Source organism: Bufo bufo, chromosome 4, assembly GCF_905171765.1.
Source record: "Bufo bufo chromosome 4, aBufBuf1.1, whole genome shotgun sequence".
NCBI lineage: Eukaryota > Metazoa > Chordata > Amphibia > Anura > Bufonidae > Bufo > Bufo bufo.
The window spans coordinates 81,494,148-81,506,517 of record NC_053392.1 but is presented as its reverse complement, the minus strand read 5'-3'; the positions used below and the strand labels follow the sequence as shown (position 1 = coordinate 81,506,517).

The 12,370-nt window shown below is 43.9% G+C and overlaps 1 long non-coding RNA gene across 1 annotated transcript; it reads right to left on the bottom strand.

The window, feature by feature from the left end:
- Nucleotides 1-1,392: 1,392 nt before the first annotated feature.
- On the bottom strand, nt 1,393-6,082 carry LOC120997403. Its single transcript, XR_005778166.1, has 2 exons — nt 6,042-6,082; nt 1,393-1,503 (listed from the first exon to the last, which is right to left on the bottom strand). It is a non-coding gene; the product is annotated as an uncharacterized LOC120997403 (long non-coding RNA).
- Between the last annotated feature and the right edge of the window lie 6,288 nt (nt 6,083-12,370).

Here is a 12,370-nt window from a genome sequence, read left to right as displayed (position 1 = left end):
TGGTGAATGCAGAATCTGACGGCTGAGTGCTGAGGGCAGGGCTCCATATGACAGCCTCTCCCGGTACGTTATAGATTTGCAGCAGCAGACTGGGATTAATAGCTTGAGACTCTCCTCTGTTGCTAGGAGACAGGGAAGAATAAAAAACCTTGAAGGCCACGATAGGCTGGGGCTCTGCAGACGCTGACTTTTCAGGAATTCACACTGGCTATGATGTGTCCTAGAGATACAATTGCTGTTTTCTGTCCTACCTGTGTTTTTTTTTTTTTCCTGTAAGGTGATACGGTGGAATCCAGTGAACATTGGATAATTCTGGAAAAGCTGGGTGACAAACAATCAATATGGGACAATTATATTCTAGATCTCATTGGGGTTATCCTCCAGCTTTACTGGATTGCAGTGTGTGAAATTGACTTAATTATACAGCAATATATGGGGGGAGGGGTATATTCTGTATGACAAAGATGGGTGGTCACTCATGGTGGTCATATTGGTTCTTCTCACCCATTTTTCCCCAGAAACAGTTATATGCATTATTAAAAGATGTGTCCAGGTCTTTCAAATTTGATCATCATTATCAGATAAGTGGTGCTCCGACTCCCAATACCCCCGCTTATCAGCTGGCTTAAAAGGCAAAGACACATTTTGTGTTGTCTGTTCCTGGTACTTCAGCTCTCTGTAGCGTTGTATGGCGTGGTAAACAATGAACGTTCGTTGGGTTGCCGTAACCACCTCATTCGACTGATTGTTAGGGGTGCAAAAAGTTCGACCCCAAGAATCTGATATTGAGGTCATCATTTTCAAAGACCCTAAAACCCCCTTGGAGTTTTCCACCATTTGGCTATTGATGACCCATCTTCCAGATGGGTCATCAATATCAAATTGGTAGGGGTCCAACACCCAGTACCCCCACCGATAAAATGTCTCCAGTGCTAGAACAGTGGATGGAGCCTAAACAGTTGACATAGCGGTGTGTGGAGGCCATGCTATCATAGTGCAGCTCAGTTCCCATTCACCTCACACGGTCGACAGAGCTTTCCGTTCCCTGATCCTTCCGATGTTTAGTTTCTGGCATTGGCAGCTTCCGCAAACAGCAGGACGGTGGGGGTGGTGGGAGTTAGACCCCCACCAATCTGATATTGATAACCTACATATGAACATATGTCTCCAAATGTTCCAGCATCCTCCATCACCTATGGCATTACTGAGCTACTCTCACCTAGGAGCATTGCATCTTGGGAAGATTATCTCCAGCATATGGCACCCGATTGAGCATCATGCAATCCACCAGAGTCAAGTTCTAAAAGGATATGCTTGAGAGAAGAGGTGCTCCATGATAAGCTTTTGGAGAGTACTGGGACCCACTGTTAAAGGGGTTTTCCGAGACTTAAATACTGATAGCCTATCCTCTGGATAGGTCATCAGTATCTGATCATTGGGGGTCTGACACCTGGGACCCCCGCCGATCAGTTGTTTGAGGAGGCACCAGCGCTCACAGTAGTGCTGTGTCCTTCTCTCAACTTTCCCTAGGCCAGTGACAACACATTCATCGGTCACATGGCCTAGACACAGCTCAGCCCAACTGAATGGGGCTGAGTGCTATACCAAGCAAAGCCGCCATACTATGTATGGCGCTGTGCTTGGTGAGCAAGGAGAAGGCCTCAAACCGCTGATTGGCGGGGGTCCCAGGTGTCGGACCACCACCGATCAGATACTGATGACCTATCCAGATTATAGGTCATTAGTATTCATGGCTTGGAAAAAGCTTTTAATGCCTCCTCAAGTTTAAGGAGTCTATTAAAAAAAAAAAAACACCTCATATCTCAGCTTCCTGGCCCTCAATGGTCATGAAAATCAGAACTGAGCAGAATTTGTCTTTAAAGGGGTTGCCTGGACAGTATTTTTTAAAGGGTCAGAATGGCTTAAAAATGTAAAAATCACCTCAGCTCTCCTGGTCCATCATGCTTTCCAGGTCTCTACTTCAAGGTAGACCGGCGGGGAAACTTGGGAAGTATTGAAACAAGACTGTGTATTACTTTTTATTTTTGTAAGCCCATTCTGACCTTTAACAAAAAAAAAAAAAAACTGACAAAACTCTTAAAGCGTCACTGAGCTTTCAGCAAACTTTGCATCAATCAATAGTACAGTGAGTGTACATGAGGAATAACACTATTTCTGACCTCTATATGACTTGTATCCTGCCTTTCTCTTGCAGGACAAGAAAAAGGCTGGACATCTAGTTTGCAGTCCTCTCAGACTTGGTAGGTGGGAGACTAGCTGCCATCCACTGCACACACAAAAAGTAGAGGAGAATCTGCTTCCTGTCTCACAGTCACTCAGAAGCAGCCCCATCCCAGGATAATGGAGGACATTACAGAAAGATAAGTACTGACCTGTATTTTTGTGATTGAAGCATTTGTGATCAGCAATAACCTTCCTATGTAGCTGTGCAGTCTCTCTGACTGCATCTGTCTCACTCATTTCCTTCTCACTTCTTCCACCTCCCCTCTCCATAGACTTGCATTGACATGTGTAATATGATCCTCCTGCAGAGATGATCCTGTCCTGGACCGGAAAAAGCCATTTTTCAAAGTGAAAAGCAATAAGCTGGGGATCCAGAAAATTGAAGCTGCAGCATAAACCCGTCACATAAAACAAGTATTCCTGGTCTGAAATGAGGATCATTATGACATAACTGATTATAATGAACGTTCTGCCGCTGATATTGTTAAATTCGCAACTAAAGAATTTACATATGTAGCTGTGCAGTCTCTCTGACTGCGTCTGTCTCACTCATTACCTTTTCACTCCTTCCACCTCCCCTCTCCATAGACTTGCGTTGACATGTGTTATATGATCCTTCTGCAGAGATGATCCCGTCCTGGACCGGAAAAAGCTATTTTTCAAAGTGAAAAGCAATAAGTTGGGGAAGGGGGGGGGGGGGGGATAACAGGGATGCTAAATTCTGAGAGCTGAATTTCTCACTGACAAAACATATTACAAAGCTTCTTGTACTTCACTTGTACTATTGATTTATGCAAAGTTGTTTGAAAAGTTGATGACTATTTTAATCGAAGGCTATCAGCAAGTTTTTTGCAGCATGTGCCATTCACAGTCATGTGACAACTGCAATAGAGAAACCGGGTAAAAAAAAAAAAATCACATGAATATGGTGGTATTAAAAAGTTGCTGTTGCAATTGTGGATAAGAGCGCAGGTACCATAGAGGCAGCCCATGCAGGTATTGTCGGGCCTGGGAGAAATGTTACCCACCATATCCTCCCCTTTAAGGGCCTCTTTAGGGTTGCCCCTCAGTAAGTATTTGTTTAGGCGGTCTGGGGTATGTATTCATTTTGGCTTATGGCGAAGGGGGTTATATGATTTAATTGGGGGGGGTGTCCTAATATAAATGGGAGGGGCACAATAGGTATTCATTTTGCGTGTGTCTCTTGAAATGCTGCTTTTCAGACTCTCCCTTCTAAAGAGTTGGCAAGTATGGAATTTTGCTGGTTTCAGCCTTTATTTTTTTTGTCGGGGCTTAGGAATAGCATTTTCTCTAATCATCAAAGAATTAGTCATTATTCCCCACAGAATGTGAGGAATACGGCGGCTGAGGTTAATCATGTTATAATCTTGTTAATCCAGCATTTTTTTTTTGTTATAGAAGGAGGAAGATTTATCAAAACTGGTGTAAAGGGAAACTGGTTAAGTTGCCCATAGCAACCAATCAGATTCCACCTTTCATTTTTCACAGGAGCTCTGAAAAATGAAAGGTGGAATCTGATTGGTTGCTATGGGCAACTAAGCCAGTTCTACTTTACACAAGTTTTGATAAATCTCCACTATAATCCATATGTTGCCACACTGCAAGAGGCCAAAAGGGCACCAGAGAAATTAAGCTGCAGCATAAACCCGTAAACTGATTACAATAAGCGTGCTCTCTGCCGCTGATTTTGTTATACTCGTAACTAAAGAATTTATTTATGGGGCAAAGAAATAAAGAATTATCCCGAGAAGGAAATAAAACTGTAACTAATCAACATCACACCACACCCATAGTGGGTTACATGCAACAGGGGTCTGACTGTTGTCTCAAGTTTCCCTAGTTACTAGCAATAGAATTGCATTTGATTCTGGGTTTGGTTACCACCTAGCCTTGCCTAGTTGGTTTGGGTGGAGTTGCTGATTGTAGAGTCTAATTAGAGCCAAGCCTCCCTTAACTCTAATGGTCATGTATAGTGTTTGTCATGTGCATATCCTTCGAGAATCCACAGGGTTTTATGTGTTGCTATTTTTGGGATTGTATTGTCCTGGTTAAACTGCTGGGTGGAATTTGAATAGGGACAGTTCAGTACAGCTCTATTTTATCTCAGGAGCTTGGCACTTGTCCTCAGCATGTAGGGATGAAGAGCCCCTCGTGGTAAGGCTCACACTGCACAGACCCATGCAGCTCCTCGCACTTCATTTCCCTAGGTCAGACTCACTGGCTGATGCAATCAGACTACACAGCTCCTCCCTCAGAGGGGAAATGACCAGCCTTCCTTTTGCTAAGTAGGTCCAGCCTTCCTTTTGCAAATTTGGAGGTTTGGATATTTTAAAGTCCAGTATCAGAGATGAAGCTTTTGGGCCCCAATTCAAAAATTGCAATAGGCTCTCCAACTAGAATTTGCCACTTGTAGTACCGGTGTCTTCCAATGTGGCAGAGGGACCATTGGGACCACTCAAGTATGAGGACCTAGGTGCCAATGCAACCTCTGCACCTTCTATAGATAAGCCTTGTCCTGCAACATCTGAGCTGCAATAAACTACAGTACCACAACAGCCAGAACATAACATAGCAGAAGCATGTGACCTCAACCTATGAGCCTGATAGCAGTGCCATTAAGATGCTATCTGATACTACAGGTGATGAATCACATCCTCTGGATTAGGCCTCATGCACACGACCGTTGTTTTATTCCGTGTCCGTTGTGCCATTTTTCGTGATTTTCTGCAGACCCATTGACTTTCAATGGGTCCGTTGAAAACTCGGCTAATGCACCGTTTGCCATTCGCGTCCGTGATCCGTGGTTCCAGTCCGTCAAAAAAATATAACCTGTCCTATTATTTTTGCGGAAAACGGTTCGCGGACCCATTCAAGTCATTGGGACCGCTAAAAAACGCGGAGGCACACAAGATTGTCATCAGCGTCCGCGCGTACGTTTTTTTCCTATCATTTGCATGGCAAACCTGTCTTAGATTTTTTTTACTTTCCTTTATGTCTGGTGGTCCTCCAAAAATAAAGGAAGACACACGGAAACAAAAACGGAAACGGATCACGGAACAACGGAACCCCATTTTGCGGAACGGAACACAACGGTCGTGTGCATGAGGCCTTAGGGAGATTTATTCAGAAATTTACCCTACAAAGGGTCAAGTATAGTGTGTGTCGTGGATATTGCAGCCAGGAGACGGGAAGCAGTGCTCTTGCACTTGGCCTTTGATGGTGTGCTTCTTCTATGTGCTCCTTGGGGAGAAGTCTTCATGTATTATGAACGAGCTTCTTAGTCATGCATTATAGAAGAGGTCACGCTCTCCATCCAAGCAGAGATCATTCCGGCTTTCAGGATGAAATAATGCACAATTACACCTCCAGCTTTCATATTTGGAAATATTTCAGATCTTGGTTTCAATGGTCTTGAGGTTGAGGAGGTTCAGTAATGTGCACTGTGGTCCTATACTCCAGAAACATAAAGAAAAACCTGGCTGATCCGATAATTCAAAAAGTCTGATAAACTGGCTCCTGTTTACAATGAGTTTCACAGGACTAAAGGCAGAAGACTGAGAATAGACATTACTGTAATTAAAAACGTCTCTTCTGCACCGTCAGGTCTCTGTTTTCTTATGGAGGCATACAGAGACTTTAAACCGGATTATGTCTTAATCCAAAAGAAAAACAAAGTTTGGCAACCTTAAAAGGGTTTTCTGAAATTTCTGTACTGATGACAAATCCTCTGATCGGTGGTCCGACACCAGAGAAGGCATCGGTGCTCGCAGTACGACCACAGCCTTCTCTCAGATCACCAAGCACAGCGCCGTACATTGTATAGCGGTTATGCTTGGTATCGCAGCTCAGCTCCATTCACTTCTATAGGGCTGAGCTGCGCCTAGGCCATGTGACTGATGGAAGTGAAATCACTTGGCCTACGAAAAGCTGCAAGAAGGCCATGCAACTGCCAGAGCCTGTGCCTTCTCAAACAGCTGATTGGAGGGGGTCCTGGATGTTCGAAAATCTCAGACAAACCCTTTAATCCAGTTTGGGATGTACAAATTTTGTACAAATCTTGCTTCTAGGAAAGAGTATCTCTGTACATACTTTGTGCTGAATGGAACATATGCAGAAGCAAAGGATGCCCTATGTTTTTTATGATTTACCACTGTGCCTTTAAGACACTGTGAGTTGCCAGCGAGGGAATGGTAAATGTATGTGTACTACTATGGATGAGACACCCTGTAATGACTGAGACCATGGCAGCAGGGGTGGGATTCACATTTTTTACAGGTTCTCTACTGAACAAGGAACAGCAGACATATTTAAAAAGATGCAACACAAATATACCTTCATCACACACACATAAATAGCCATTAAAAGTAAGAGAAGTCCACAGCACTCGCCATTATGTAATGACCCAGAGTGCCATTACCACTCCTTTTGGCACTTTGCTACTGTCTCTTATGTGCTAATACATGTCATCTGATGTAATTTATGTCATCTCCCAAAAATGTGCATATTTATTCCTGTAACTGTTTAACCACCTCAGCCCCTATGGCTTAAACACCCTGAAAGACCAGGCCACTTTTTACACTTCTGACCTACACTACTTTCACCGTTTATTGCTCGGTCATGCAACTTACCACCCAAATGAATTTTACCTCCTTTTCTTCTCACTAATAGAGCTTTCATTTGGTGGTATTTCATTGCTGCTGACATTTTTACTTTTTTTGTTATTAATCGAAATTTAACGATTTTTTTGCAAAAAAAAATGACATTTTTCAATTTCAGTTGTAAAATTTTGCAAAAAAAACGACATCCATATATAAATTTTGCTCAAAATTTATTGTTCTACATGTCTTTGATAAAAAAAAAATGTTTGGGTAAAAAAAAATGGTTTGGGTAAAAGTTATAGCGTTTACAAACTATGGTACAAAAATGTGAATTACCGCTTTTTGAAGCAGCTCTGACTTTCTGAGCACCTGTCATGTTTCCTGAGGTTCTACAATGCCCAGACAGTACAAACACCCCACAAATGACCCCATTTCGGAAAGTAGACACCCTAAGGTATTCGCTGATGGGCATAGTGAGTTCATAGAACTTTTTATTTTTTGTCACAAGTTAGCGGAAAATGATGATTTTTTATTTTATTTTTTTTCTTACAAAGTCTCATATTCCACTAACTTGTGACAAAAAATAAAAAGTTCTATGAACTCACTATGCCCATCAGCGAATACCTTGGGGTCTCTTCTTTCCAAAATGGGGTCACTTGTGGGGTAGTTATACTGCCCTGGCATTCTAGGGGCCCAAATGTGTGGTAAGGAGTTTGAAATCAAATTCTGTAATAAATGGCCGGTGAAATCCGAAAGGTGCTCTTTGGAATGTGGGCCCCTTTGCCCACCTAGGCTGCAAAAAAGTGTCACACATGTGGTATCTCCGTATTCAGGAGAAGTTGGGGAATGTGTTTTGGGGTGTCATTTTACATATACCCATGCTGGGTGAGATAAATATCTTGGTCAAATGCCAACTTTGTATAAAAAAATGGGAAAAGTTGTCTTTTGCCAAGATATTTCTCTCACCCAGCATGGGTATATGTAAAATGACACCCCAAAACACATTCCCCAACTTCTCCTGAATACGTAGATACCACATGTGTGACACTTTTTTGCAGCCTAGGTGGGCAAAGGGGCCCATATTCCAAAGAGCACCTTTCGGATTTCACTGGTCATTTTTTACACATTTTGATTTCAAACTTCTTACCACACATTTGGGCCCCTAGAATGCCAGGGCAGTAGAACTACCCCACAAGTGACCCCATTTTGGAAAGAAGACACCCCAAGGTATTCGCTGATGGGCATAGTGAGTTCATGGAAGTTTTTATTTTTTGTCACAAGTTAGTGGAATATGAGACTTTGTAAGAAAAAAAAAAAAAAAATCATCATTTTCCACTAACTTGTGACAAAAAATAAAAAATTCTAGGAACTCGCCATGCCCCTCACGGAATACCTTGGGGTGTCTTCTTTCCAAAATGGGGTCACTTGTGGGGTAGTTATACTGCCCTGGCATTCTAGGGGCCCAAATGTGTGGTAAGGAGTTTGAAATCAAATTCTGTAAAAAATGGCCAGTGAAATCCGAAAGGTGCTCTTTGGAATGTGGGCCCCTTTGCCCACCTAGGCTGCAAAAAAGTGTCACACATCTGGTATCTCCGTATTCAGGAGAAGTTGGGGAATGTGTTTTGGGGTGTCATTTTACATATACCCATGCTGGGTGAGATAAATATCTTGGTCAAATGCCAACTTTGTATAAAAAAATGGGAAAAGTTGTTTTTTGCCAAGATATTTTTCTCACTCAGCATGGGTATATGTAAAATGACACCCCAAAACACATTCCCCAACTTCTCCTGAGTACGGAGATACCACATGTGTGACACTTTTTTGCAGCCTAGGTGGGCAAAGGGGCCCATATTCCAAAGAGCACCTTTCGGATTTCACAGGTCATTTTTTACAGAATTTGATTTCAAACTCCTTACCACACATTTGGGCCCCTAGAATGCCAGGGCAGGACTTTGTATGAAAAAAAAAAGAAAAAAAAAATCATCATTTTCCGCTAACTTGTGACAAAAAATATAAAATTCTAGGAACTCGCCATGCCCCTCACGGAATACCTTGGGGTGTCTTCTTTCCAAAATAGGGTCACTTGTGGGGTAGTTATACTGCCCTGGCATTTTCCAGGGGCCCTAATGTGTGGTAAGTAGGTAAATGGCCAGTGAAATCCGAAAGGTGCTCTTTGGAATGTGGGCCCCTTTGCCCACCTAGGCTGCAAAAAAGTGTCACACATCTGGTATCTCCGTATTCAGGAGAAGTTGGGGAATGTGTTTTGGGGTGTCATTTTACATATACTCATGCTGGGTGAGAGAAATATCTCGGCAAAAGACAACCATTTGACCAAGATATTTATCTCACCCAGCATGGGTATATGTAAAATGACACCCTAAAACACATTCCCCAACTTCTCCTGAATACGGCGATACCACATGTGTGACACTTTTTTTGCAGCCTAGGTGGGCAAAGGGGCCCAAATTCCTTTTAGGAGGGCATTTTTAGACATTTGGATACCAGACTTCTTCTCACGCTTTGGGGCCCCTAGAATGCCAGGGCAGTATAAATACCCCACATGTGACCCCATTTTGGAAAGAAGACACCCCAAGGTATTCAATGAGGGGCATGGCGAGTTCATAGAAATTTTTTATTTTTTTTGGCACAAGTTAGCAGAAATTGATTTTTTTTTTTTCTCACAAAGTCTCCCTTTCCGCTAACTTGGGACAAAAATGTCAATCTTTCATGGACTCAATATGCCCCTCACGGAATACCTCGGGGTGTCTTCTTTCCGAAATGGGGTCACATGTGGGGTATTTATACTGCCCTGGCATTCTAGGGGCCCTAAAGCGTGAGAAAAAGTCTGGAATATAAATGTCAAAAAAATTTTACGCATTTGGATTCCGTGAGGGGTATGGTGAGTTCATGTGAGATTTTATTTTTTGACACAAGTTAGTGGAATATGAGACTTTGTAAGAAAAAAATATATAATTTCCGCTAACTTGGGCCAAAAAAATGTCTGAATGGAGCCTTACAGAGGGGTGATCAATGACAGGGGGGTAATCAATGACAGGGGGGTGATCAGGGAGTCTATATGGGGTGATCACCACAGTCATTTATCACGCCCCTGTAAGGCTCCATTCAGACGTCCGTGTGCGTTTTGCGGATCCGATCCATCTATCAGTGGATCCGTAAAAATCATGCGGACGTCTAAATGGAGCTTTACAGGGGGGTGATCAATGACAGGGGGGTAATCAATGACAGGGGGGTGATCAGGGAGTCTATATGGGGTGATCAGGGGTGATCAAGGGTGAATAAGGGGTTAATAAGTGACGGGGGGGGGGGTGTAGTGTAGTGGTGCTTGGTGCAACATATTACTGAGCTACCTGTGTCCTCTGGTGGTCGATCCAAACAAAGGGGACCACCAGAGGACCAGGTAGCAGGTATATTAGACGCTGTTATCAAAACAGCGTCTAATATACCTGTTAGGGGTTAAAAAAAATCACATCTCCAGCCTGCCAGCGAACGATCGCCGCTGGCAGGCTGGAGATCCACTCTCTTACCTTCCGTTCCTGTGAGCGCGCGCGCCTGTGTGCGCGCGTTCACAGGAAATCTCGGCCATTGCGAGAGGACGCGCCGGCGCGTCCACTCGGAATGAATCAACCACCTCCAGGACGCGTCTGTGCGTACAGCGGTCCGGAGGTGGTTAAGGTTCATGCAATTTGCCTGGTCTACCACAAGGTGGCAGCAACACTTGGCAGTGCTAGTTACAGGGAATGGACTGGATTGTCCATTCTCTATCTCCCTCTACAGGGAGAAGGAGAGGAGGAGTTTAACTAGTGAGCGGGGAGTCTAGCTTTCTACCTCCTTGGGAGAGGTTGTGTAAGGTGTTCAGTCTAGCCCCTGCTAGGGGAAGGCAGCAGGCCTTGTCCTGTCTGGACAGGCTCTGTTTGTCCTAGCCAACCTTATCTCTAGAGATTGTGCATTTTGGTTGCATGTCCCCTCCTGGGCTTGCATTGCCTGAATCCAAGCTAAAGCTAGAGCTTGAGGTACTCAAAGCCAGGATAGAAGTTCCTAGGATCGCCTATAGTAAGAGACAGACTACCATTGCTAACATAGCTGAGCTGAGAGAGCTACTGAAGGATACAGCAGAGAGGAGTGTGTTTGCAGAGAGAGTGTTTGCCTGCCATTTGCCTGCTGAAACCTATTGGAGACCAAGTTAACGCCTGAAAACTGTATGGATTACTGTTTATTATAAGTAAAGCAACTGTTCAACCATTTACCAAGTCTGGACTCAACTTTATTCTACACCATCCAAGTTATCAACCTCTTTTGCACTGCTTTGGACCACACTACGTCTGGGATCCACCCGTATTCAGGTAGGAGCACCGTGACAAGTGCTACACAACGTCTCCAGGGATATTGTGGCTTATTTAACACCACTCTGGCCTTCCTACACTGGGTACCACTTATACCATCACAACAAAGGGAGCCTTGTGCTTCCGTTGCTTCACTGCAACTACTTACTCTAACAGAGGGACTTACAATCGTAAAAACCTCTTGGAGGGGTAAGCGATCCCCCAGGCGCAGCCAGTGGGCCCGGAGTACCACAATTACCTTGGCCTGCAGAAGTCATCAGAGGACACAAGACCGTCACCAGCTGATCTCCATGTGCAGCGAGCACCGGGGGAGGCAGTGCAGAGGATAGGGGTCGTAGTAGCCCTGATGAAGTGTGAACTGGGGATCGGTTCAGTGGAAATGTAGTAACGAAGAATAAGACCAGAATTAAATGTATAACAATCCTTTTTTACTAAGTGCAATGTAGAACAGAACTTTAAATACATCCAATTGCAGAAGATTTCAATGGCAAAACTTCTGTAGCACTAGTAAGGATTATGGAGGCAGGTTGGACGGCAGCAGTTTAGCACTTAGGTCATACTGGTCTAGCGATGTTCTTGGGTGAAGGATTTCTTAACCATAGACCCTCACCTTTCAGCAGTGTCTCTAATGCTGGTTGTAGCAGCTCACGCTGCTGTCTAGCATCTCAAGACTTCACTTGAGGCTTGGAGTAAGTTGATCTATCTGGAGAATTCTCTTTTGGAGCAGAAGCTCAGGCTTGCGCCTCCTCTCCTCTCTGTCTCCTGGCAGGAAACAGAACCTCCTACTGAAAGGGGGGAACCGGGTGATTAGCTCTGTTCTTTACCAACCTTTTGCCAACCATTCTTTGCTTGAACAGATGGCCAGAAGCATACAATATAATACATAAAAATATCATAATACAAACTATATACAACTGCAGTACCCCCAGGTCTGGGGTACTACATGCGTCTGCCTCTTGTTTATTACTTAGTACCGATGATGTCATCACTTCACGACCACCTGCGCCATTTTACTGCCTTATAGGCTTCAGGTCTCAGGTATGAGGACAGCAATACAGTTGTCTGTGACTGGCAAGGTGCTCTGCACTGCAGTCAGCGACTGACAGTAGTACACAGCACCAGATCGGAATTCACCCGCCACACGGT